Genomic DNA, 27077 nt, shown 5'->3' with positions numbered 1-27077 from the left:
GAATGGAGCCCATGGAATATCCAATCCCAGCCTTGGAATCCCCCCACGAGCAGCCTGCCTGGCTGATTTTGGGAATGGAGCCCATGGAATATCCGATCCCCAGCCTTGGAACCCCCCCACGAGCAGCCTGCCTGCATTCCCTGAACCTTTCCCAGGCACAGCCCAGCTCCAGGCTGCAGAGCTGCTGAGAGGTGCATAACCAGGCGTGCCCAAGGGAGCCATAAAGGATGGGAATTGTGAATTTGGGAACTGTGCAGCCCAGATCCCAACAGCAGCGCTGCTCCTGGACCCCCTGGTGCCCAGCACCACCTGCTAGTGACAGCCTGGGTGGCAAAATAAATACTGCAACGAATTTCCTTCCCTGTGCTGTGAAACTTCATTGTCTCTGCCATTCCTGGAGGGTTTATTCCTCCTTTTTTCAGGAGCTGGAAAAGAGCCCCCTGGAATGGGCAATGGCCTCCTCTCCCTGTCTGGGATCACAAGGACTGATCTCACTGTCACACTCTGGACTCCCAGCCAGGTCCTTGGCTTTGGTTTGTGCCACAAAGCCCAGGCGGGGATGAGGGGGAGGGTGATGACAGTGAGGAGCTGAAACTACTGCAGGGTTTTTTACACTTGTCCCTGGAATTATTCCCACCCTGGAAAATGAAGCAAGTTTTGCCATCTGCCCACAAACCTCTCTCTTTTCCCAGCTTTGACTTGGCTGCTGGTCTCCATAAATCTCAGATTCCCATGGAACTCACAAGGATCCAAGGGATTAAATGAAGGTGGATGAGGGCACCTCAAAGCTGGTGTGGGCTGGCAATTGTCCACTGCTTCCTGAGGCACAGGGGCTGGGAAAAGAGAATGGAGAGGAGAGAAAATTCCCACTGCAAACGTGCTCCAAATGACCTGGAAAACAAGACTTTTTTATTTTTTCCCCTCCCCTTTGGAGAGGAGAGATGGCTGCAGCAAATAAATGGCGGAGGAAATTGCCTGGAGTTAATTACTTATCCTGTTTATTGCTGCGCTGCAATCAGACCGAGCTGGTTTCTAGACGTCCTCTTAAATCCAAGGAAACAAACTGCAACAACGACTGGGAAATGAAAACACCCCCAAAATGCACCCTGAGCGTCCTGCAAACAGCACAGGCACATGGGACTGCTGCTCCAAGGTTCTCCAGATGGTTCATTCAGGAGGGATGCCTGATATCAGTGTGCAACTCCACCCAGCCACGGAATTCTGTGTTTGGAAAACAGGAAGAAGTTGGGGTGGGTTGGTGGGTTGTTTTATTTCCCTCTGGTTTCCAAGGTCAGCCTGTGGTGGATTTCATTCCTGCAGACACTAGGGCAAAGCCTTGTCCACGTGTCAGGGAATCTTGGGATGAGCTGATGCTGAAGCCAAAACACTTCCTCTGCCTCGTCGCGTTGTCCCCTTCTCCACAAACCACCCCACAATTATTCCATCGTTGTTTCTCCTGTTTCTGCAACACCAGGAACTCTTCTTGCCTGTTATGTGCCTTCATCCCTTTCACACCCTGGAATTATGTGCATTTTCTCCCTTGGTTTTTTTGGTAAAAATTGTGGAGAGAAGCCACTTTAAGCTGGACTAAGCAGAGCCTGGACATTGGAGCAATTCCAGAGCAGGAAAATCCAAGAGCCAGGAGCTTTCCAGGGTCTTGGAGAATATTTCCATGGCTGTGACTAAGGGAGTCTGTGGGGCATGCTGAGCTGTGGAGGCTGAAATTCCTGCACAAAAACAACAAAAAATTAATAACAAACAAATAAACAAATAAATAATTTTAAAACACCCAAAAAAACCCAATTAATTTCCAAACCATTTTGTTCTTCCATCAGTTAAACCCCAGCTTTCTCTACCCAAATCCCTCACTTCTGATCCAGGCACTGATACCAATTTACTCCTAAAAAACAGAAGAACAAACCTTTTGGGAAGCCTGACCCTTCCCAGGCACCCCAATGGCCCCATTTCATCTGCTGCATTATTGAATTCCATGGCAATTATTGGCTTTATTTCATATTTTAATGTAATTATGCTCGGCCTTTGCTCTAATAAATGCCTGAACCAGGAATTCAGACAAGAAATTCAAAGACTCTGAGCCTGCTGAGGAGAAATGCTGAGAGAAAGGTGATGGTGCTCACAGAGCTCTGCTCCCAAATCAATACAGAATACATTCATAAATTAACAATCACTCCAGAGTCAAACATTGCTGGAGAACACTGCATAATTAAACCACAGAAATGAATAACTAATTAAAATTTGATTTTCATTTTTGGTTCCTTTTTTAAGCCTTTGGTTAAAAAATTAACTTGGCCACATGACTTTTTTTTTTCTGCTGGAGGTTATGCTGGTCACGACTCCAAACACTGCAGGTTTTTAACTGGGTTTGGGCCGTAACTTGGGGAAGGGAAAGGAAAAGGAAAAAGGGAAGAAAAGGGGGAAAAGAAAGAAAGAAGAAGGGGAAAGAAAGAAGAAGGGGAAAGAAAGAAGAAGGGGAAAGAAAGAAGAAGGGGAAGGAAAGAAAGAAGAAGGGGAAAGAAAGAAAGAAGAAGGGGAAGGAAAGAAAGAAGAAGGGGAAGGAAAGAAAGAAGAAGGGGAAGGAAAGAAAGAAGAAGGGGAAGGAAAGAAAGAAGAAGGGGAAGGAAAGAAAGAAGAAGGGGAAGGAAAGAAAGAAGAAGGGGAAGGAAAGAAAGAAGAAGGGGAAGGAAAGAAAGAAGAAGGGGAAGGAAAGAAAGAAGAAGGGGAAGGAAAGAAAGAAGAAGGGGAAGGAAAGAAAGAAGAAGGGGAAGGAAAGAAAGAAGAAGGGGAAGGAAAGAAAGAAGAAGGGGAAGGAAAGAAAGAAGAAGGGGAAGGAAAGAAAGAAGAAGGGGAAGGAAAGAAAGAAGAAGGGGAAGGAAAGAAAGAAGAAGGGGAAGGAAAGAAAGAAGAAGGGGAAAGAAAGAAGAAGGGGAAAGAAAGAAGAAGGGGAAAGAAAGAAGAAGGGGAAAGAAAGAAGAAGGGGAAAGAAAGAAAGAAGGGGAAAGAAAGAAAGAAGGGGGAAAGAAAGAAAGAAGGGGAAAGAAAGAAAGAAGGGGAAAGAAAGAAAGAAGGAATCCCAAAGCAAACATTGCATTTGAAATTCTCAACATGAAAACCCAGAAAACACCTCCAAGATCATCCAGTCCAACCTTTGGCCTTATCAACTAAACCAAATCAGCTTCCCTAGAATCATCCAGTAATTCCCCACAAATCTCTTGGCTGTTCTGCTGATTTCCTGGGATAAATTCCAAACCAAGCCCCTTGCCTTGAAACACCAGCCTTTAAATCTCTCTCTTAGCACTCACGGAGGGATGAAAGGAACAAGGAACAGCCACACAGAGATAAATTTGAGGAAATGAGTTCCATTAGCAGCCCTTCCAGGGGGCTGAAGTGCAGGAATTCATCATTTTGGGAAACATCCAGGAGTTACACACTGAATTTTGAGCTATTTTGGGCAGGATTGATGTGGGTGCAGAAGAAGGGAATGTGCCTCTGGTTGGGTTTGGGGAGACATCAGCAAAGGACACGAAAGTCTGTGTCAGGAAGGTCACAGCCAAGAGCATCATTAGTGGCTCACCTGGCCTTTGCTGCACAGGTCAGGGCTGGGAGCCGAATTTCAGCTTTGCTCACTGCAGTTAAAAATCTTTTCACCAGGGAAAGAGAAAGAAGCAAAGCAAGTGAGAAGGGGAAAAGGGAAAATGGGAAAAGAAGAGGGAAAAGGGGAAAAGGGAAAAGAAGAGGGAAAAGGGGAAAAGGGAAAATGGGAAAAGAAGAGGGAAAAGGGAAAATGGGAAAAGAAGAGGGAAAAGGGAAAATGGGAAAAGAAGAGGGAAAAGGGGGAAGTAAAGGAAAAGAGGGAAGGGAAGGGAAGGAAAGGAAAGGAAAAGGAAAGGAAAAGGAAAGGAAAAGGAAAGGAAAAGGAAAGGAAAAGGAAAGGAAAAGGAAAGGAAAAGGAAAGGAAAAGGAAAGGAAAAGGAAAGGAAAAGGAAAGGAAAAGGAAAGGAAAAGGAAAGGAAAAGGAAAGGAAAAGGAAAGGAAAAGGAAAGGAAAAGGAAAGGAAAAGGAAAGGAAAGGAAAGGAAAGGAAAGGAAAGGAAAGGAAAGGAAAGGAAAGGAAAGGAAAGGAAAGGAAAGGAAAGGAAAGGAAAGGAAAGGAAAGGAAAGGAAAGGAAAGGGGGGAAGGAAAGAAAGGAAAAGGGGGAAGGAAAGGAGAGGAAAAGGGGGAAGGAAAGGAGAGGAAAAGGGGGAAGGAAAGGAAAGGAAAAGGGGGAAGGAAAGGAAAGGAAAAGGGGGAAGGAAAGGAAAGGAAAAGGGGGAAGGAAAGGAAAGGAAAAGGGGGAAGGAAAGGAAAGGAAAAGGGGGAAGGAAAGGAAAGGAAAAGGGGGAAGGAAAGGAAAGGAAAAGGGGGAAGGAAAGGAAAGGAAAAGGGGGAAGGAAAGGAAAGGAAAAGGGGGAAGGAAAGGAAAGGAAAAGGGGGAAGGAAAGGAAAGGAAAAGGGGGAAGGAAAGGAAAGGAAAAGGGGGAAGGAAAGGAAAGGAAAAGGGGGAAGGAAAGGAAAGGAAAAGGGGGAAGGAAAGGAAAGGAAAAGGGGGAAGGAAAGGAAAGGAAAAGGGGGAAGGAAAGGAAAGGAAAAGGGGGAAGGAAAGGAAAAGGGGGAAGGGAAGGAAAAGGGGGAAGGGAAGGAAATGGGGAAAGGGGAAACGGGAAAAGGAAAGGGGAAACGGGAAAAGGAAAGGGGAAACGGGAAAAGGAAAGGGGAAACGGGAAAAGGAAAGGGGAAACGGGAAAAGGAAAGGGGAAACGGGAAAAGGAAAGGGGAAACGGGAAAAGGAAAGGGGAAACGGGAAAAGGAAAGGGGAAACGGGAAAAGGAAAGGGGAAACGGGAAAAGGAAAGGGGAAACGGGAAAAGGAAAGGGGAAACGGGAAAGAGATCCCCCAGATAATTAGCCAGGGTGCCATGAGCCGGAGGAGCTCAAAGCAAAGCCCTCCCGGGCAGCTGTGCACGGCCAGAGGCAGGACAGGCCTGCAGGCAGCACGGCACAGGAGGTGTGGGTGCTCTGACCCAGCTCCAAGGGAGAAGGCAATGAGATTCCTTACACCAAACGTGCTTTATCACAACCCTGGCGCAGTTTGCACAGGTGCAAAAAGAGTTTGCTCAATCGAGCTGGCACGGGAGGTTTTATTGAGATAATAAAAGGAACTATCAGGAAAAAGAAAAGATAGATCCTTGCTGGAATCAATCAAAAAGCCTTGAAGAGACTAACAGAAAAGCCAAGTGAGTTTGCCTGCCAGTTCAGGAGTTTAAAGGAGGCAGGAAAATACATTTCAATTATGCAATCAAAGATCACTGAACAATCCAAAGGCTATAAAAACAGGGGCTGAAATATTAAAATAGATAAATCTGAAATAACCCCAAAGACAGGCAGCTCAATAAAGACAACAGCAGTGAGAAGTAATTACAGGGGGAGAAGTGAGCAGCTTGTGAATGAGTTCCCTGGGCCTCAGCCACTGGATCTGGGCAGGAACTGTTCTTCTGGAGGAATAAAAAGTGCAAGGAGAAAAAAAGCAGTGAAATAACAGGGAGGTTCTGGTGGATTCAAAAGGAATATTGGTAACAGGAGAATGGGAGGTGTGCCCTGTGGGAAGGAGCTTGGAGCATGAAAAGGGAAAGGACAGGTGAAGTTAAAAGTCATATTGTGAATTAATGGGAATTAAGAGAAGGAAAATTGTTTATCTTTAGAAGATAACAAAATTCTGACATGCAGGAAAACTTACAGGCATGGAAAACTGAAGATTTTTACAGAGGACATGAAATTCCTTCTTCCTGGCTGTTGATTGAATGCTTTTTGGTGCAAATCTGGCTTTGCCTGGTTTCCAGGTTGTCTTCAGCATTTCCGGTTCCTGCCTGTGGGTTTTCTATTCCAGGGATCTCCTGTCCCACAGGTGGCTGCTGGGGTGGATGCTGGAGCAGGAATGATGTGTCTGAGGCCACAGCCCCAGTGCAGTCACGCAGCAGGGATGCAAAATTCAGTTTTGTGAGGAATAGGAAAAGTCAACCTCGGAGCTGGAATTTGGGGTCACAAACATAAAACACAAAATCCCAGGCTCACAAAATTCACTCCAGCTTTGAATTTTGATCAGGGAACTAGACTGAGACAGCTCAGATATGCAGGCTGGGCCTTGGCTCCACCACACGAGGCAAATTCCCTTTTGTACCTCATTTTTGTAGGAAGCTGAGGACATTTTCTCCCCTGCAGAGTGCCCTAGCTGAGAATGCTGGGCACTTCACAGTGAAGTGAAAGGCTGTTAAAAGACAAAGGAGATTTGTTTCATCCATGAAGGAAAGCCCAGGCAGGTGGTGGGAGCTGTTGTGATCCAAAATCCCCTTTCCCAGCCCCAACCCCAGGCTGCCCCTCCCGAGCTGAGCAGAATCCACTAAAGCAGCAGCTCCTCACATTTGGAGTAATGAAAATCTGGCTACACTGACTTAAGGCAATTCGCAGTTGTTAAATTTAATTTCCCATCAATAAATATAATTACCTAATTCAATTTCTGCCTCTTAATAAAAATGGTTTCCAATGTCGTTAGAGCCTCAATCCCCAATATCTGAGGCTGCTCAGGATTATGGGCTGTGTAAATACAATTTCTGCAAGCAGATGGATTTTCCATGCAGATGGAGAAACACAAATTGGAATCAGTGGCTCTGGCAGCTTCCAACACCTTCAACCTGAAAAAAAGAGAAACAATAAAATTACAGAGGTTTTTCTTTTTTCTCTGTCTTGCTGAGAAAGGAAAAGCTCTGCTTGTGCCTTCTTCAGTTTGACAAGGCTTAAGATGTTCCTTTTCAGGGATTTAATTAGCTAAAATATATCCCCAGCAGAAAAATTAGGAGTGTCCTCGAGGTTTATTTGACACTCTGCAAACACTGGAGCTCCCTCTTGAAAGGGAAATTTCCTGCCTGGGATGATGGTGCAGGTTTTAATGAAGCCACTTGACCACAGCCCTGGCAGCCAGGAGAGGATTTCTCCTCACAGATCTGTGTCAAAATGGGATTATGGTAACAGGCCTCGAGCTGCACCACGGGGGTTAGGTTGGATAATGGGAAAATTCTTCATTTCTTCATGGAAAGGGTCGTCATGCATGGGGAGGGGAGCCACATCCCTGGAGGTGGCCAAGGAATGTGTGGATGTGGCACCTGGGGACAGGGAGAGTGATGGATGTGGTGATGATTTGGGTTGGTGGGACCTGAAATTCCACCCATTCCACCCCTGCCACGGCAGGGACACCTTCCCCTGTCCCAGGTGCTCCAGCCCCAGTGTCCAGCCTGGCCCTGGGCACTGCCAGGGATCCAGGGGCAGCCACAGCTGCTCTGGGCACCCTGTGCCAGGCCTGCCCACCCTGCCAGGGAACAATTCCCAATTCCCAATCTCCCATCCAGCCCTGCCCTCTGGCAGTGGGAGCCATTCCCTGTGTCCTGTCCCTCCATCCTTGTCCCCAGTCCCTCTCCAGCTCTCCTGGAGCCCTCCAGGCCCTGGCAGGCCACTCTGAGGTCCCCCCACCCTTCTCCCCTGCAGTGAGCCCCCCCAGCTCTCCCAGCAGAGCTGCTCCATCCTCTGATCATCTGGTGCCTCTCTGGATTCTCTCCAGCAGCTCCAGCTCCCTGCTGGGCTGGGCTCTGCACTGGGGCTCACCTGGGCACAGGACAGAATGCAGAATTCCCCTTTCCTGCTGCCCACGGGGATCCCTGGACACAAAGGTCTCTCCTTGGCCAAAACTCCCTCCCTGTGTCCCACATTTCCAAGGCTGTGCAGAAGTTCTCACTTCAGGGATCGATTTTGAACCTCAGTTTGGGAATTGCACAAACATTCAGGCACCGAGTGACTGAGAGGCCTGAGCCAGGGAGAAGGTGAAAATCCATCACTGCCACGGCTGCCACCTGCAATCCCAACCATTCCTGAGCACCTGAGAGCAGGAGCAGAGGGGGAAGAGGGAATGAAGGCAGCCTTAAAAAAACTAAACCAGAGAAAACTTTGCAGAATACAAATCAGAGCTCAACCACAGCTGGTGTGGAGCCTTTAATTGCTTTTAAGGGAAGCAATTCCCTGTGGGCTGGGAAGATGGGACAGCTTGAGGTCTGAAGTCATTTACCAAGTCTATTGTTCTGAGGTGCCTTCAGGCAGAATCACTTCTCTCTTTGCTGGGCTTTTTTTCTTTTTTTTAATATTGTTTAGCTGTGGGAAGCATCATTCCAGCCTGCCATGTTCAAATTTGTCTTCGTTTTCCTGGCACTTAGGCCAGTTCTGGTGGAATGGGGGATGCTCCCAGCAGGGCAGGGATCTGCTGGCACCAGGCTGGGCTGGCTGGGGCAGGGACAGCTCCAAACCCCACCTGCAGCTTCCCAGCCTCCACTTCCCTGTGTGGGAACGCATTTTCCAGCTGAACCAAAATGGTGTTTGCTCCTTTGCCATCAGAGGAAGCTCCGTGGGGAGTTCCAGCAGGGAGGAAATGGATAAATGCACGTTTTGCCACCCAAATTCCAAAGAGAATCTCTGTCTGTCCCGTTTCTCTCCCTGCACAAATGTTGTTCCCTTCACGCTCTCTCTCCCCATTCCCAGGCACTGGACTCACATCCCAGAATTTCACTTGAAATGTCAGACTCCAGGGCTCTGTGCCCAGGGTCCCCAGGAAAACATACAAAAGGAACCCAAAATTGCTGGGAAAAGCATGGATGCAACCCTTCTGGCTCTGCCATTGTGCAGACAGCCCCATTTGTCTCTCTTTTATCACCATTCTCATTATTGATGGGGGCTAATGCCAGCTGGGATCGTCAATTAACACACATTAATCTAAATTCACCACAATTCACCACCTCTGGCAAGTGTTTGCAGCAAGGACACTCCTTCCATCTTCCCTTCACTCACCCTTTGTGTGCAGGGAACAAACAGCAGCTCAGGACAGGCTGAGCCATCAATCCCTGGGCCTGAGGATCAGCTGTACAATGCTCATGCAAAACCCCCCCCCACAAGCCCCTCATTTCCCCACCTCCCTTTTACCCCAGGCTGCCGTGACAGCACCTGCTTTATCTGGCTCCAGGGGCTGTTCTTCATGGCCAGGTTGATGCACTTCTTTGTTTTTCCCTCTTCTTCTTTTTGTCTTTCCCTTTTTCCATAATTCATCCTTTAAAGATAACACCCCTGGCAATGCAGAAGTGACTCTGGGCTCTGACAAACTCCCCAAAAGCGCCTCAGCCACTCGGAGGAGCCTGCAGTAAATCAGGTGTTTCACCCAGCCTGAACAGACAGGTTGGAAAGCAGGCAGGAATAACTGCAAATGAAGTGCCTTTGTTCTAAATGCAGCCAAGGCAGGGCCTGCTGATACTGCAGAAATATTGTTCTCTGAACTTCCTCCCTCTCCCTAAGTTTCTTCCTCATCACACTCCTGACTTGGCTGGGATTATCTCAGAAAATGTAAATATCTGCTTAATTTGCTCTGGCTGCAGCTCTGCTGGGAGCTCACCTGGTGAATTTTAGGGGAGTATTGGGTTATTCTGCTCAGAAGAGAGGAGGCAGAGGATGAGGCTGTGGTTTCAGGGGCAGAAGGTTTCCAGCAGCAGCCTCTGGTGGGTGTTAAAGGACATCACCCCATGCCCTGAGGGGTCAGGGTGAGCCTGGGAGGATCTGGGGGCTCTGTGCTGTGTGGGGAAGGGAAATGGGAGAGGAGGGGTTAAAGCACCAGCCCAGATGGAGTCAGGGATCCACCAAAGACCCTCCTGAACTGACAAATCTGGTTCCTCAGAGCCCCAAGCAAAGGCTGAGGGCTCCTGGGGTTCATCCAGCCCAGGAACTGTGATCCAGGGATCCCAGAGCACAAAACCCTCCCTCAGCCTGCCAGGGCGCTGGGATGGAGCTGTGGCATCAGCACCTCCCTGTGCTTCAACGCCAGGGCTGAGCCGATTCCCCACGATTTCACTGACCACCCCTTCACTCTGCCACTTGCGATATCCTCAGCAGCCCCACACTTTCACTAAACCCTGACATTGTTTCTCTCCTGGAGGTCCCTGGTCCTCCCAGGAATTTCACTGTACAAAGCACAGCATCCCTGCTCGGGGAGAGAGACAATTGTCATTCCCAATCCACGTTTCTGCACCATCCCAGCTCAGGAAAAACCTGCTGGAGGGAGTCCAGAGTCCCCTGCTCTGCAGCAGGCTGGGAGAGCTGGGGCTGTTCACCTGGAGGAGAGAAAGATCCAGAAACCTTAGAGCCCCCTCCAGACTCATTCCAGCCACAAATACCCAAACTTCATCTCCTTCCTCACCCAGCATTTCACCGCTGACCTCTGGCTTCTCCTGAGCAGAGAAAACTCCAATTGCAATTATCCAAGGGAACGAGCCGGGCTGTTCCAGGGCTGTCCTTGGAGTCCATCAGACTGTAAATGCAAACTGAAGTGCTCAGAACCTGCCACTCCATGCTTCAAATACACAGAAAACAAACAAAAAAAGAAACCAGGGATGACAATCTCCCCTTCCCAGAGGGTTCCAAGAGCCTCTCAGCATGCAGAGAATTCTGGTATTTCTCCTCTCTCGGGCTATTTTCCCCCCACAGTTTGCTGTCTGTACCTTGGCAGGAAGGTGCTCTCACTGAGCTGCCCCCGGAGAAACTGGGCTCAGAAGGGCCCATCAGGAGAGTCCCTTGTTATTTACAATAATTATTATTATGAAGCATCTGGTGGAAGAGCTCTGTTTTGTCCTGACAGCCCCTACAGCTGACGGCTCCAGTAAAGGATTTCAGCATGAGCTGCACGCTGTACAATTCATGGCAGAACGGTCGGGCTGGAAGGGACTCCAGTTCCCAGAATTCAAATCTCATTTTCTGGGGATATTTGATCCCAGCAAGGGCCAGCTGAACAAGGCAATTTGGTCCAAAGCCTGGGGATGCAGCATGGAAATACAACAGCAGCTGATTTACTCCACAGCCTCAGAAATGTTTTCACTCCAGCCCTGGCAGACAAATGGAGAACTCAGCCCAGGATCTCCAGCAGAGCTGTAGAAACAATTGATTTTTCAGTTCAGTAGCCAAATTGGAAAAGTAAATAGTTTGAAATTACCCAGAATGGGGCTTTTTGTTGGTTTTCTTGTTGAATTGAAACAGGCTGAGGAGCTGCAGCTTCTCCACAGCCTGGGCAGGGGGATTTTCCAGCCAACACAGGAAGGGTTGGGATTGAGCACCGTGATCCCTCAAAAAAAGGGTTCTTGTCATTCCCAGTGCCCAAGGAGGTGCCAGCTGCAGAGCAGCACAGGGAGAAGGGCTGGGATCCCCCGGGAGGGCAGGGAAAGCTCCAAACCCCTGGGCACTGAGCCTCTCTTCCCAAATGGAAACAGGAGCTCCTGGGGCTGAGGCCAGCAGTGCATCCCTCCAGGAAGGATCAGCAGGGAAAGCTCTGCCTGACTTTGTCTGGAATATTCTCCCAGGCTCCAGCAACTTCCAGACACAGTTAGTGCCTATTTCACAGCCTTTGATGGATCATTTTCCCAGTGTTTCAGCCCTTTCAGGATGCCTTGACCAGTTAAGGGGGCAGCCTTCCCTCCTGGGTTTGGGGTTCAGCCACGGCAACAAAACACAAACCAAACCCCGCCAAAAAAAAAAAAAAACCAAAACAAAAACAAAACAAAACAAAAAAACCCACAGAAAAACACCCAAATAAAACCCACAGAGAAAAAAAATCCCACGCAAATAAATCCTGCAGAGAAAAAAAACCCACCCAAATAAATCTCACAGAGAAAAAAAAAAACCCACCCAAATAAATCCCATGGAGAAAACTCCAACAAAGCACAACAAAAATTAAAATTGCACCAACGTTTCTGATTGGCTCCAGGAAGCCAACAGCCCCATTTCCCAGGTTTTGGATGGAAAACCAAACACATCAGAGCTTAAATTGCTGCTCTACAGCTGGAGCTGCACCTTGGGATCACCGAGGCTGGAGAAACCTGCCAGCCCATGGAGTCCAACCAAGTGGGGACAATCCCACCCTGTCCCCAGCCCAGAGCTCTGAGTGCCACCTCCAGGGGACACCTGCAGGGATGGGCAAACCCCCCTGAGCAGTTCCAAGAGCCTTTCCATGAGGAAATTCCTGCTGTGCCCCCCTGAGCTGTCCTGGCCCAGCCTGGGGCTGTTCCCTGGGCTCCTGTCAGGAGCTGTGGAGGAGCAGAAGGTTCCCCCGAGGCTCCTTTCCCCAGCTGTTGGTGGAATTTTGGTGGTGCAGAAGGGAACCATGCACACATTCCAGTCCCTAGCACCACCAGATTCCCAGGAACAGCCACAGGGACTGGCACCCACACAAATCCAGGCTGGAAAAACCAGCAGGAAGGAACTGGGAACAGGGAATGGCTTTTCCCTGCCCAAGCCAGCCAGGCACAAGTGACCAGCCAACGCCAGTCACAACGATTAACTGTAAATTGCAAATTATCACTAAAAATTACTGAAAAGTTTATCTCTGTTTTGAGTTAGAAATGCAAAATCTGTGAGTTCTGCTTTATATTTATCTAGAAAGAGAATAATCTCCTGAAGATAATAAGAAATGCTTTACCAAACACTTGGAGATGCTCTTTCCAGTATTTTCTTAAAACTAATCAAGTTCGAAATCCCAAGTTTCCTTTTACAAACAAGGTCATAAAATGCCTTAAAAATCTCCCAGGAAATTCATGGAAATTTATTCAGTCTGGTATGAGAGAGTAAATCTCTGTTATGCTTGTGGATCCTTCCCCAATCCATGTACATTTTAATTAAGCCCATTAATTTTACAGGATTGCTGCTTGTTTGTTGCTGGATTGTTGCTCTGAAGAAAGCAGCTTTTTTCAATGGAAATTAAATTCCAAGAGCTTCAAAGTAAGTTTTTCTACCAACCAGCACTGACACCAGCACTGAGAAACACAAAACATTTCCTGCTGCATAGAAAGCTTGGATTTGTTTTCTCGTTTGCATAACACCACAAAAAAATTCGTTATTTTATTATGGGTCCACTGGGAAAATCCACGTGCTTCCTCAGGCTCCGTGTCATTCCAAAGGATCCTGATCCATTACCTACTATCTAAGATTATTGGAGGAATTCCCATCTGTCATTGTGGCTTCCAGGCCAACTTTCCTAATTTTCTGATCATATCCTGACCTGGTTTGACCTTTATTTGCAGCAACTCTTCCACCTCTGACCTTTGATTTTATCTCAGTCTTTACCAGCACTCAAAAACTCAAAGCCAATTAAAACATCCTCAGGGAAAAATGGGTTTATAGTTCGACAAATGTTCCATAAACTGCTCAGGACTAGGATTGAAAGTTTAGAATCCTAAAAACAAGGAATGGTTTGGGCTGGAAGGGACCTAAATCCCAGCCAGTGCCATGGCAGGGACACCTCCCACTGTCCCAGGTGCTCCAAGCCCTGTCCAGCCCGGCCTTGGGCACCTCCAGGGATGGGTATCCACAATTTTCCTTGGATATAACTCTCACTATTGGCACAAAATCCACGCAAAACCCATCACACAACAAGTTCAGCGAAGCAGACTTGAAATTCTCTGTGCTTTCTGTCTAAATTACCGTCAGCACTGGGGAAAAAAAACCCCAAAAAACAACTTACTTCAGCGCAGGGACTTAAATTGTCAGAAGAATTCCTTGTGTCTCCATAAAGGTAACATAAATCCTGGCAAAACCCATTCTCTCCCCAAAACAACTCATTCTCCAGGTTGTGTTTTCCCAGGCTGCCTCCGGAACCTGTCTGGGAGGAAAATGAAGAACGAGTACATGAAGGAAATCATAATTTACAAGATGTTCTGAAGCCAGGCTGCATTTAAAACAACTGGAATTCGAGATTTGCTTGTCAGGGAAAAAAAAAAAATAAAAAAGAGCTAACAAGGAAACCATGTAAATGCTGTGCTGCTAAAAATGCTGGAAGTGTCTGACAAATCCCGATAATGAGCTCCCATCTGCAGGTGGAAGGAAAGGGAGACTTGCTCAGGGCTGCAGGGAGTGGGAGAACAGGGAAAACATGGAACAGCAAGGCAGCGCCAACAGGAGCTGTGAGCCTCGCTGGGTGCTTTCCTTGGAACTGGAAAGCAAGGAATAAACTGATTCTCTGTTGGGAAAAAAATTCATTCTCACGAAGGGGAAAATTCATTCTCACAAAGGTTTATGCCCTCTGGCAACAGCACTGCTCCAAGGGAAGCAGATCCAGAATCCCACACTGGTTTGGGTGGGAAGGGACATTAAAAAATCCATTAAAAAATCCATCCCATCCCACCCTGCCACGGCAGGGACACCTCCCACTGTCCCAGGTGCTCCAGCCCTGTCCAACATCCCTTGGGCACTGCCAGGGATCCAGGGGCACCCTGTGCCAGTGACACAGAACATGGTAAAAGACCCAAAGTAGCAAAGTTGAAGGAAAATGTTTTGAAATATTATTTTAAATACAAATAAAAATCCTGCCTGCTAAGAGTAAAGCCAAGCTCCAAAGCCTGGAAGTTCTCCGAGGGTGCAGAGGGAGAGCATCCTGAAGCAGATCCAGGCTTGATGCACACAGGAGCTGGACTCTGTGATCCATGTGGGTCCTTCCAGCTGAGGATATTCCAGCGGTTCTCCTGCCTGGCCCTGCCACCTTCACTCCCACCCTGTGCACACCACTGCTGGCTGTTGCCCCTCCAATCCCACTTCCAAAGTGCATTCTTGTGCCATTCAGGTGTCCAAGGTCCCTTTTGTGGGCTCTCTCCTTTCCTTCACCAGAAAAAGAATATCTTCTCTCAATCACAAAACAAACAAGGTCCAACTAAACCTCACAGAATCGTGGAAAATCCTGAGCTGGGACCACAGGGACAATCCAGTCCAGCTCCTGACCCTGCACAGGACTCCCCAAAATCCCACCCTGTGCTGGGAGCATTGTCCAAACCCAGCAAAGACTTGCCCATGGTGAATTATTTTAATGTTTGGAAGACAAAATCTCAGTCCTACAGAATTTTGCTCCCCCCACTCCCAGTCCAGGCCTCAAAAATTAGCAAAAATCCCAACTCCTCCTTCCAGCCTCCCTCTAAACCCTCCCCACAATTGCTACTCTCCATTTCCAGCTCTTCGCCCAAGGCTCCTAAAACATCATGTGGGGATTTGGGAGCCCCATTTGAAACAAATTGTTTTAATTAAACCAGTAATTTCCCAACCCCGAGAGATGTAAACTATTAAAGAGCTGCCAGGAGGGAGAGGCACTAATGGAGAGCAGTGAGCAATTACAGCCAAGCTGCTGCTGGTTCTGCGGGAAAAGGGCTGGGAAAGCAGAGCCAGGCGAGGCTCAGCAGCTCCAGAGCCTGCCCAGAGCCCAGGATCCTCCTCCCAGAAAGGCTCAGCAGCTCCAGAGCCCAGGATCCTCCTCCCAGAAAGGCTCAGCAGCTCCAGAGCCCAGGACCCTCCTCCCAGAAAGGCTCAGCAGCTCCCAGAGCCCAGGATCCTCCTCCCAGAAAGGCTCAGCAGCTCCCAGAGCCCAGGACCCTCCTCCCAGAAAGGCTCAGCAGCTCCCAGAGCCCAGGACCCTCCTCCCAGAAAGGCTCAGCAGCTCCCAGAGCCCAGGACCCTCCTCCCAGAAAGGCTCAGCAGCTCCAGAGCCCAGGATCCTCCTCCCAGAAAGGCTCAGCAGCTCCAGAGCCCAGGATCCTCCTCCCAGAAAGGCTCAGCAGCTCCAGAGCCCAGGACCCTCCTCCCAGAGAGGCTCAGCAGCTCCAGAGCCCAGGACCCTCCTCCCAGAAAGGCTCAGCAGCTCCCAGAGCCCAGGATCCTCCTCCCAGAAAGGCTCAGCAGCTCCTTGCCTCAGGTGTCCAGTCCTGGGGAAATAAGGGAGGGATCAGGGATGGGAGGATGGTCTCAAGCTGCACCAAAGGAAATTTAGGTTAGATATTAGGAAAAAGTTTTTTACAGAAAGAGTGATAAAGTTCTGGGATGGCTGCCTGTGGAGGTGGTGGAATCATCATCCTTGGATGTGTTTAAAAAAAGCCTGCACGTGGCACTGGGTGCCAGGGTTTAGTTGAGCTGTTGGGGCTGGGTTGGACTCGATGATCCTGAAGATTCTCCCAACCTGGAGATTCTGTGATTCTGTGAATAAATCTCCCCTCCACGGAACAGCTCCTCACACCAATGGGCACAGAGCAGGAGTGGCAGGTGAAGGTTCTGTCTCAGAGAACTCAGCTGCTCTTCTCCCACACAGCCAGCATCTCAGGAAGATGGGTTTGGGATGGGCCACAGCTCAGGAGAATTCAGAAATGTCAAGTTCATGTGCTCTTTTTCCCATAAAATGGATCTTATCCAACCCCAAACCAAATTCTTGGGGGCCTTCCTGAAAATATCAATGTCAGCGAAAAGAAAAGAAAAAGCTTTTTTTATAACATTTTCTTTCAAGTTGCAAATGGAAGGAAAACAATAAGAATAACCAACAACAATCAACAATAAAAATTTCAACAATTTATCCAAGAGCCACCTGTCTTCTTCCAAAACGAACCTTCCCCATTATCATTTCTAAACCTGGACTATTCATAAATTCAACCCTCAGAAGGCAAAATCTGCTTCTTGTTACAAAGGTCAGTATTTCTAATCTACACCTGTTTCATGTCTGAGGGCTGAATTTACTCCATATATTGGCTCTAGGGGATTTGACTGCTGCTCTGACCTCTGCACTGGCTCCTGTTCGAGGCAGTGTTGGTTGGGGTGTAGAGCTCCAGGTACCAGCTGACCCAGAGCCAGGGCCTAAAAGGAGAATGCCCAGCTGCAAATCAACCTGAGAGTGGCATCTAAAGAGAAATATATTTGCATTTTCCTAGTCTGATCTGCTGAAGCGCAGAAGCAGAGAATCATGGAATGGTTTGGGTGGGAGTGATCCCAAATCCCACCCATTCCACCCGTGCCATGGCAGGGACACCTTCCCCTGTCCCAGGTGCTCCAGCCCCAGTGTCCAGCCTGGCCTTGGGCACTGCCAGGGATCCAGGGGCAGCCCCAGCTGCTCTGGGAATTCCATCCCAGCCCCTGCCCACCCTGCCAGGGAACAATTCCTGCCCAAAATCCCATCTAAATTTACCTTTTTTCATTTTAGCCATATTTCAGCATTTCAGGGACTTACTATTCTCAAGAAAACCACCCTGTTCTAGAAGCCAGGAGATCCAAGTTTCACTTCTAGGCACCATCATCTCTCCTGAAATAATCCAGAATTACCTATATTTGGAAACGCACACACACACCCCACAAAAAAAAAAAAATTAAAAGCAGTTTTTGCAATGTGGATTGTTAGTGAGGAACACAATTCAGTTTCAGAGCGAGAAGGAAAGCACGGGAGCACAATTCCTGGGGGGAGAAAAAGTAAGAAAACAAAAAATTAAAAACCCCAGAACTTTTCCCAGCCAAAATCTCCATTTCTTTTCTGCCAACAACACCCAGATTTCTCCTGGGATTCTCCTCAGTGTGCACCCACAGCCGCTCATCGCTCCTGGGAATTGCCGTCAGCGCCGCGAGCTCCTGGAGACAGCCAGGAGTACGAAAGTGGGATTCTTGCTAACAACTCCTCCTTGCTCGACTCCAAGCTGGTTAAATCCCAGGAATACCAAGCAGCCACTCCAGGGAGGGCCGTGTGAGGCCCTTTTCCCTGTCTCACAACCTCAGTGTCACCAAGGGACACGAGCGGGTGGCGCCGGATTTCACCCGCGGCTCCGCTGCAAGAATTAAACGACATTAAACAGAATTACCAGGGCTGGAATCACGGGCAAATCAGGCCTCTTAAATCCCACTGAAGGGTGTTTAAGCAGACGTCCCACAAGGGCAAACAGACAAATTGAGGTTTCCCGCTGCAGTCCCGGGGACAGCGGGAGAATGCTAAACAGGAGCGCGAGGGACGCGGCGGAGCAAAACGTTTTGCCTTATTTTTAATTTAAATGTGGTTATAGAGATGAAGAGCCTGGAGGCACCAATCAAAGCTCGCAGGATGATTAAGTCCTCTGAGCACACCGAAATCACCACTGCCCAGCACCGCTCGAGTTGGCCGAGGAGGAATTCTTTCAGTACAAAGTCGCTTTTTGCCTTTCATTTTTTTTAAAGTATTTTCAAAAAACATGATTTCTCTGTGGCAGAGGAACCCTTTGAAGCGGCCCAAATAGCCTTTGAAGTGAAAATAGAGGAGTCATTTTGGATTCATACACCCTTTTTCCCTTCCCCCCTCCCAAAAATGAAGGTGTAGAACTTGGTGAAAAATTTATGTCCTGGAATAGGCGGCCTGGACTCGTGACATCAGAGGCGTTCAAGGGAACAAAATGCCACTAAAATGGAAGTGGAGAGATCCTCGGGTGCAAATCAAAGACACTGGATGGAAATGCTGCTTAATTAGTACAGATAAAGAGGCACGAACTGGAAGGCAGAAGGCTGCAATGTAGAAAATTGAGGAGGCATTAATGGGCTGGTGAAAATGTCGCTCTTTGGAGCTGCCAGCCTCGCTTAGAAAGCTAAAAAATTTATTAAACCTCGGTGAATGTTGCTTTTCTCAGTCACAAAGGCCATTAAGAACTCCTGGAAGTGGTGGATGCCACACAGTCCATTAGCAGCTGGATGTTAACGCTGCTCTCTCCCTCCTTCCATCCCCATAAATGTATTTCTCTCCTCTAATATTTCCTAAGAGGCTCTTGTGGCACAGATTTTCCCTTGTACATCTTTCCTCAGCCTCAGAACAAATGAGAGTGGCTGGTCTCACTCAGAAACTAAAAGTTTTCAGGTAGTTCTCTGCGGAATGATGAAATATCCCACAGGTTCCAGAAAGCAATTGGTAAATACAGGCTCCTGCTTCCATAAAAAGCAATTTATTAAACACAAATGTTCGGCAATGTGAAGTGTTTTACTGCTGCAAATTCAATACTGCTCGAAACACACTCTGAAGTCAATAACCCAGCAGTAAAAGCAGCAGCACACACACAAATGCCTCATCTTATTCCACAAGCCACCATTTCCTCCCACACAAAATTCCCATCAAAACATCAGCTTCAAGTTCTTACCTGAGCTGTCCAGCTGAAGAAATAGCAACCTGTTTTTTTATTTTTACTTATTTTTTTAAAATAATTCCTCAGCACTTAAATCCCTTTTCATGTATATTGGATGTTTAGGAAGAGGGAAATAGTCTTCCTGGGAAAGAAAAAAAAAATCATGCAAATAAATCATGCAACAGGAAAGCTCATAAATCTGCATTTATATTGGAAGTAAAACTGAACTCACCAGAGGTGATTTACTGCCTCTAATAATGAATGTGACTATTGGGTCCTTAGATTTTCATTAGTGTGGTGAAAGAATTTATTTTATGTGCAAATATTTAAATACTCATAGAAAGCAAATGTAAAAATATTGCAAATATTAAGCCTTCAATTACTTCGAGTTATGTGAAAATTCATTGAAAAATAATTTCCTGCCTGCAGAAAAATAGATTGTCAAAATCTGGGGTTTCTGCTCTGCCCGGGAACCCGAGGAGTTTGATGGCTTTGTTTGGAGACTGAGGAAAGCTGAGCATTTCCCACAGAAACAGGCAGGGAGCAGCTGAGACTTTGGGCAGGACAAGTTTGGGGATTCCTTGTGAACCATGGCATTGTTAAGGCTGGGGAAGATCTCAGAGTCCATTCCCAGCCCTGCCAGGCCACCACTGCCCCTGTCCCCAGGTGCCACCTCCACAGGGCTGTAATCCCCCCAGGGATGGGCACTGCAGCCCTGCCCTGGGCAGCTGTGCCAGGGCTGGGCCACATTTCCAGTGACAAAATTCTCCCTAATATCCAACCCGAGCCTCCTGTGGAGAACCTGGACCAACTCTTTCCTCAGAACGAGCAGATCCCGTGACCTGCTGATGGGCTGGGGGAGAGCAAAGGTGAGGAGTGCCTGCTGTCACCAAGGGTCCTGGATTCCTCCTTCCCTGATGGATGCCAGGATGAGGAGGGCATGGAGCAGGGCCAGAGGAGGCCATGAGGTTGGTAAGAGGACTGCAAGACCTCCCCTGTGGAGCTGGGAGAGCTGGGGGGGCTCACCTGGGGAGGAGAAGGTGTGGGGAGCCCTCCCAGAACCTTCCAGGGTCTGGGGGACCACAGGGACCTTCAGCAGGACTGACGGGACAAGGAGCAAAGGGCACAAAGGGAAAGGGGGAAATTTAGCTGGAGATTGGGAATTGTTCCCTGGCAGGGTGGGCAGCCCTGGCACAGGGTGCCCAGAGCAGCTGGGGCTGCCCCTGGATCCCTGGCAGTGCCCAAGGCCAGGCTGGGCACTGGGGCTGGAGCACCTGGGACAGGGGAAGGTGTCCCTGCCATGGCAGGGGTGGAATGGGTGGGATTTGGGGTCCTTCCCACCCAAACAGCTCCATGATTCCATGGTGGAGGAAGATGAAGGAGAGCCACAGAGCCACAAACACCCTGAGCTGCTTCACAAAATGAACAACAGCGGTCCCAAGGGCAGGCAGAAGATCCAAGATCAGACATTTCCCTGCAAGACAAAGCAGAAAGCCCCACAAATGTTCTCATTTCACATCTCCTGTGGTCACACCACAACCACCAGGACACAAAAGCCTTTTTTTTTCCTCCACATGCAGAATTCTGGTGATTTGGAACCATTTGAGTTCAGCTCAAGCCAAAAGTAATCTTAATGGCAATGAAGGTTCAGCTCTTCCCTCTCAGCACAGGAGGATGGGAGAGAATTCCTGTTGGGTTTATGTGATTTGGGTTGATCACTCTGTGCCTACTTACCTCAAACAGCCAGCTGTGAGCTTTGATGCTGCTTTATTTTTCAGAGCTTCAATAAAGAAAATGCTGCAATTTTGTAAATTATAGCCCCGCCATCGATAGCTCCATTTCCAACGTGCTTATCTTATCTTGTGCTTAAATCAAATCAAACACTTCCCCTAACAGCAAACCCTGCAAAAACCCAACAAGACAAAATGCAGAGGGAAATCTGCGATGTGATTTAACTTGATTGCCAAAGGCACTTGCCAAAAGAGGATAAAGTACAAGAGGTTTGGTCCAGCCCTCCCCGAGGAGTTAGCACAGAATTCCAGCAATTAGGGAGGCAGATTTCCATCCCCAGAATTCCCATCATTTCCTCATATTTGGATATATAACAAAATGGGTGAGAAGGGACCTTAAAATTCATCCCATTCCACTCCAGGGACACCTTGCACTGTGCCAGGCTGCTCCAGCCTGGCCTTGGACACTTCCAACAATTTTCAGCTCTGAAATATGAGTTTACAAGACTCAAACTCCTCCTGAATTTCCCAAAGAGCACCTCAGCAGCCTGCTCCCCTCCTCAGAACGTGCCTGGTCCCAGACTCGTGTCCAAAACAAATGTTGGATTTTGTGCTCACCCTCCATTAACTGCCACGAGCACCCTCACTCGGATGAAAGCCTGTTTATCCATTTTAATTGGGTATTAAAGTGTGTTTTGTGGCTACAGCCCAAACATCAGGGCGTATTAACTTACAATAGCTTTAACAACAAGAAACCCAACCCACCGTTGGCACACGGGCAATTATTCTGCAATTATCCAGAAATCACATTACCCACTAATTGCTCTGACAGGTGCCTAATTGCTTCTCTAAATAGGGGGTGAGGCTCTACCCCTGGGTTTGCTTGACCACCTTTCCCTCAAGCACTGAAAATATGAAGCAGCAGGAAGCAGATTTTGTTCTGCTGGGGGCTTTTCCCAGCCCAAATCCGTGTGCTGCTTCCTGCCCTGGGCACCCCCAGCTCCGTGCCACTCCCCAGGGGACAGCCTCCTGCCCCTGAGGAGCCAAAAGCTTCCCCAAGCCTATCCTGAAGCACCCACGGTGAAATTCCAGCAGGGTTTTAAGGAAATGGGGGCTGGGAAAGGGACTTGGATGTGTCCTTGGAGGTCTTTTCCAACCTTAATGATTCCTTAATGCCTGGCACATTCCCAACCCTCCCTGTGTGAGCAGAGCTGCCCCAGAGTAAAACCTCCCACACCTACTCCAGGTGTCAATGATCCCATTCCAAGCAGAGATAAATAAATATCTTTGTGTGCGTGTGTAATTCATCTCCTCTAATTTGAAGATCCTCCTTCTCCATGAGGAAAAAGCTAAGTTAGGAAGACACACACATGAGGAAGAGTCTGGAGTCTCTGATGGGCACTGAGTGATGAGTTGGAGATAATTGGCTGCAGAAATGAAGGCACTGGTGGAAAATGCTGCCCAGAGAGCTGACAAAAAGAGATTAAATACAATTCCATCCTCTACCATAGGTCTGTCTAGGAAAGGATAAACTCTTTTCATAAGATCATGGGCTCATTAAGGTTGGAAAAGCCCCCTGAAATCAAACCCCACCATCTCCCAGCACCAACCCCGTGGTGACCATCGACCACATCCTCAGGTGGAGATGCCTGAGAGCTCCCTGGGGCAGGGCTGGGCAGAGCTCCAGAATAAAGCAGGGACTGATTTATCCCAGACTGATTTATCCACAGAACACACCTTGGGCAGTGCAGAGCATTATCCTCACAGCTGTTTGAGCCTGGAACCACAGCCTGCTTTGGGTGCAAAGGGACCTCAAATTCACCTTGCTCCAACCCTGATGCCATCCCAGGCTGCTCCAAGCTCCAGCCTGGCCTTGGGCACTGCCAGGGATCCAGGGGCAGCCCCAGCTGCTCTGGGAATTCCATCCCAGCCCCTTCCCAACATCCCATTTAAATCTCCCCTCTCCCAGTGGGAAGCCATTCCCTGTGTCCTGCCCCTCCCAAATCCCTCCCCACAGTTCTTGTTGGCTCCTTCAGGTGCTGAAAGGACAATCAGCCCAGAGCTTCTCCTCTGCAGCTGAACCATCCCAGTTCTCCCACCTTTTCCTCATAACAGAGGTGCTCCAGCCCTCAGATCAACTTGTCATATTGAAGGGAAAATTTTTAAAAAAAGCCTTAATGAGGAAATCAGAGGATTTGCAGGAATTAGCTGAAGGGCACTCGGGTTTCTTGTTAAGAGCAGCAGCTTTGTGGGAATGTCACAGAGTAAATGGCACAGCAAAGCATCATTACAGCGAAATTAATTCAATGCTACATTACAGCACATCTCATTTGACTACTGTAAATCTCCTTCTGTGCCTCCTAGTAGTTATTTAATGAAAAACAAGCAAAAAATGGTGTATTGCTCTCATATCTGTCCCTACAGCTCCCAGAAATCCCAGGGCCACTGCAGCAAGCCTCATTCAAACATGACAAAAACACAATTTCTGCATCAAAGCGGGAATGATCTTCATCAATCCTCCTGCAGCCGCTGAAAACACAGCATTTGTGCTTCTTATGACAAATAAATCTTAAATATTCATGTTCTGGCAAAAATTCTCTTCTTAAACACAAAATTAACTCCCCGAGTCCACGCTCGTTCAGACAATTGACACCTTCAGTGATTGAGGCCAAACAAATCACAGAGGCAAAGAGAGCCTTGATTTAATGGAAAAGCTGTCTGCAAACAGCTTCTGATAAATCTGAAGTTTCTCGGGATTGTACCCAGTGGCCTTTAGCTGATTCTTCATAATTATAAGAGAGGTAACACAACGAAGATTATTTTGCCTCCTTGTTGTTGTATTTTAGTGCTTATCCCTTGTCCTGAGCCCATCTGCAGCCCTGCCCTGTGCAATACCATTCCCCAGTTTGAGGATGAGCTGCCTGAGAAGAATTCTGTCCTTTGCTGTTGAACCTCAGTCCTCCCAGACTGGTAACCCACCCCAGATATTGTGTTTTAGACCAGAATATCTGCTGTGTTCCCTGGCAAATGGAGCCTCACCCAGGCACGATCTGCCTCTGTACACAGCAGCAGCAGCAGCGTTCATCCCGAGCTAGCAGCCCATCCATCCTGCATTTTTTTTTCCTCCTGTACAGTTTGTCAAGTCCCTCAAATGAAGTTTTACACGAGATACTCAATTTCTGCACAGCAGACCAAAGAATCTGTCTGGAACAGGCTTGAATTGCAGCACTCTTGAATGAAATCTTCATTCCCTGGGAACGTGGAGTTCTTTTAATGAAAAACAAAACCAGGAGGGACTGAGACCTGGGCACATGGGGGGAAGGAGCTGGAAAAGGGTCACACAGCCAGCAGGAAATAAGGAAAAGTGCAGAACCAAGCCACAGACATGCACAGGGAATTCCTGTTTCTTATGGGATCATCCTCCATTTCCCAAGTGAATAAAACCCCTGCTGTACCTGGGAGATCATGGATGCCTTCAGACTCTGGGAAAGGTGGAAAATCCCTCACAGGAACACCCGGGATCATGAGAGGAAAATCCCACAGCAGGGGTGGCACTGGATGGGGTTTGAGGTCCCTTCCCACCCTTTGGAATCACTCACCTCAGACTGGAACAAGCCTTTCCAGAAGTTTGCCCACCTTCCATGTAAATTATCCACAAATTCAAAATGTGCAAGTGAGTTCAGCTGAGACAAAGACAAAAATATTTCTTCTAATATTTGTGTCAAAACTCTTGGGTACCCAAACTGAAATGAGCTGTGGGTTGCCTGACATGGGCCTGAGCTGCAGGAAAATCGCTGTCCTCAGTGATTTTGGGTGAAAGGATTTAAATTTTGATGAAAAGTCCTTCAGCAAATGAGTGCCAGGCCCAGAAGAGCAAACCAGGATGACCAATTGTTCACCTCCTGCAGGTGAAGGGTCTGGACAGTTCTCAGACCCTGAACCCCAAGCCTTGAGAAGATTTCCCCAAGCAGCTCTCCCTGCCTGCACACTGCAGAGTGGGGAGGGAAAAACTGCAAAACTGACAAAAAGCAGCACCACAGAGCAAGATCTGCAGCGGTCAGAACGCTTGGTTTATCAAAGAGGGTGGCAGGGGCACTTTGATCACAGTTTAAGGAGCCAAAAAGGATGACAAAAACCTGCCGGAGCAAGCGCTTCATGCAGGCAGGAGCACGCATCAATTTCCAGGGGTTACGAGGGGAAAAGTGCCAGAACCACAGAGGGAAAAGCAACTCTTGAAGCAAAGCTGTGAATAATTAATGACTGAAGGAAATTACCAAAGGTTCTCAGGGCTGCTCCACTGCCAGAGGTCTTTAACACAAGGCTGAGTGGTTGGTTTTTTTTTTACAAGAAATGTTCCAGTTCAGCCAGAGCTGCTGGACTGGAACTAGCTCAGGGAAATCCCAGTCTTGGGCACTGATCAAATCCTGACTGGATGGGCCTCAACTCCACACCAAACCCAAATTTCTACTGATTCGTTTTCAATGCTATTGGAAAACACTCAAAGAAGCACTCCAGGTACAGTATATTTCCATTAAAAATGTTATGGCTGATGCTGCAAACAGCCAGGGAACTTCATTGCTGCTGCCACAGGAGCAGTATTCTCCTTTTTCTCACAAATTCCCACTCCTCCAACTCCACCTCTGCTCTTTCCAGAGGGTCAGGGACCAGAGCTGGTCCCACCTAAGTACCAAAGGTAATTAACCAAAGTAACAAAGATAATTACCGTGGTCAGGACGCTCAGGTTGGTGAATTATCTCCTCTTCCAGCAGGTACTCCCATGTCTCTGCCAGAGCTCCTCTGCTGCCCCAGCAGCCCAGCCAGGCTCTTACTGGTTTGGGATCCCCTTTCTTACTGGTGTGAGAGCCCCTTTCCCAGGGGGGCTGCTCAATTGGCAGCCCCAGCCCACCCAAATTACCTGGCCCTTAATTGACTCATTAAGGCAATCACTGCTGTCATCTCCAGGCTCCTCACAAACAGCAAATTACTGCGAGCCTTTCAAGGCCATTCCTCAGGGCTTGCTGGGCTGTTTGGGGTGCTCGGGCTGCCTGGAATTCCTGGGGTAAAAGGCAGAGGAACAAGTGCTTTGCCATCAGTCAGTGACTTCATTTTCCCCCGCTGAGTTCTAAAATTTGTCACTTAAACAAGCACTGGTGCTCCTGATTTATAGGAGGGAGGGTTTGGCCACAAAGATATTTCATCCGTGGGCAAATCTGTTTTATAGCCAACAATTTGTCAGGTTTCTAAGCCTCTGCCAAGAGCTGTTATTGATGGGAGGAGGCAAAACCAGCAAGGAGAAAACCAGCAAGATTTTGGCATCGCGCACCAGAAAAGTCACAGCAGCCATAAGAAAATTGTTGTCTGAGAGGAGCAAATGCTTGGGTGTGGATTTGACCAAAATTCCAAAGCAGCTTTTGCCCAAAGAGGCAAATGCACATCTTCCCAGGCAGGTACCAAATTACCACGCAAATTCATCAAATCATAGAACCATGGGGGGCTCTGTAACTCTCACAGCTACAGAAATCTGTCTCCATATAGATAAATATTTCAGACTGTGCCTTGAGCTTGGTATCCTCAGCCCCTTTTGAGGTCTGCAGGGCCCTGGAGTGGTGCCCCAGCCCCGAGCAGAGCAGCTGTGAGCCATCCCCAGACCTGCACTTGGGAGCTGCTGAAGCATCTCCAGCTGCCAGTCTGGAGTCTGTCAGACCCCACTTTGGTGTCAGACCCCAGTTTGGTGTCTGTCAGACCCCAGTTTGGTGTCAGTCAGACCCCAGTTTGGTGTCAGACCCCAGTTTGGTGTCTGTCAGACCCCAGTTTGGTGTCAGTCAGACCCCAGTTTGGTGTCAGACCCCAGTTTGGTGTCTGTCAGACCCCAGTTTGGTGTCAGGCCCCAGTCTGGAGTCTGTCAGACCCCAGTTTGGTGTCAGACCCCTGCTCTGAACCTCCTCAAGGGGTTCAGCCCCTCCCAGGGAGGGCAGAAGTGGCACCCTGGCCATGAGCACGGTCAGTAACCAGTGAGGGACTGCTCCCCTGAAGAGGAAACACTCGTTTTGTACAGGAGTAAATCATGGCAGGCAGGGCTGCACTCCTCCTGCCAGTATTCTCTTTCCATTTGGCCGGTTTTTGAGGCCAGCAGAGGCTGGGGAGGGAGAGGAGAGCCCAGAGGGGAAGTTCTGGGGGCAGGGGGTGAGAGGAGGTGGCCCTGGGGACAGATTGGCTGTGCTGTCACTGCTTTTCCTGGAGATGCTCAGGACAGATTGTGCCTCTGGGAGCAGAGGAGGTGGCCAGGGCCCCCTGGGTGGGGAACA

At 48.4% G+C, this 27077-nt stretch overlaps 1 long non-coding RNA gene across 18 annotated transcripts; it reads right to left on the bottom strand.

Annotated features, from left to right (window-relative positions):
* Window positions 1–39: 39 nt before the first annotated feature.
* LOC135306966 (uncharacterized) lies at window positions 40–26028 on the bottom strand. Of its 18 annotated transcripts, none has more exons than XR_010367725.1 (12): window positions 25496–26027; window positions 24372–24455; window positions 23812–24039; window positions 20777–20944; window positions 19058–19184; window positions 17104–17237; window positions 14484–16368; window positions 13639–13776; window positions 10330–10440; window positions 6556–6742; window positions 5791–6318; window positions 45–1727 (listed from the first exon to the last, which is right to left on the bottom strand). It is a non-coding gene; the product is annotated as an uncharacterized LOC135306966 (long non-coding RNA). The 18 variants fall into 18 exon arrangements; XR_010367732.1 differs by having other exon boundaries at window positions 23812–24023; XR_010367729.1 differs by lacking the exon at window positions 23812–24039 and having other exon boundaries at window positions 55–1727; window positions 14484–14768; window positions 16111–16368; window positions 25496–26012.
* Window positions 26029–27077: the final 1049 nt, after the last annotated feature.

The sequence above is a fragment of the Passer domesticus genome, chromosome 8 (genome assembly GCF_036417665.1).
Source record: "Passer domesticus isolate bPasDom1 chromosome 8, bPasDom1.hap1, whole genome shotgun sequence".
In the NCBI taxonomy this organism is placed as follows: Eukaryota; Metazoa; Chordata; class Aves; order Passeriformes; family Passeridae; genus Passer; species Passer domesticus.
The sequence above is the reverse complement of the archived record's forward strand: the minus strand, read 5'-3'. Positions and strand labels throughout refer to the sequence as shown.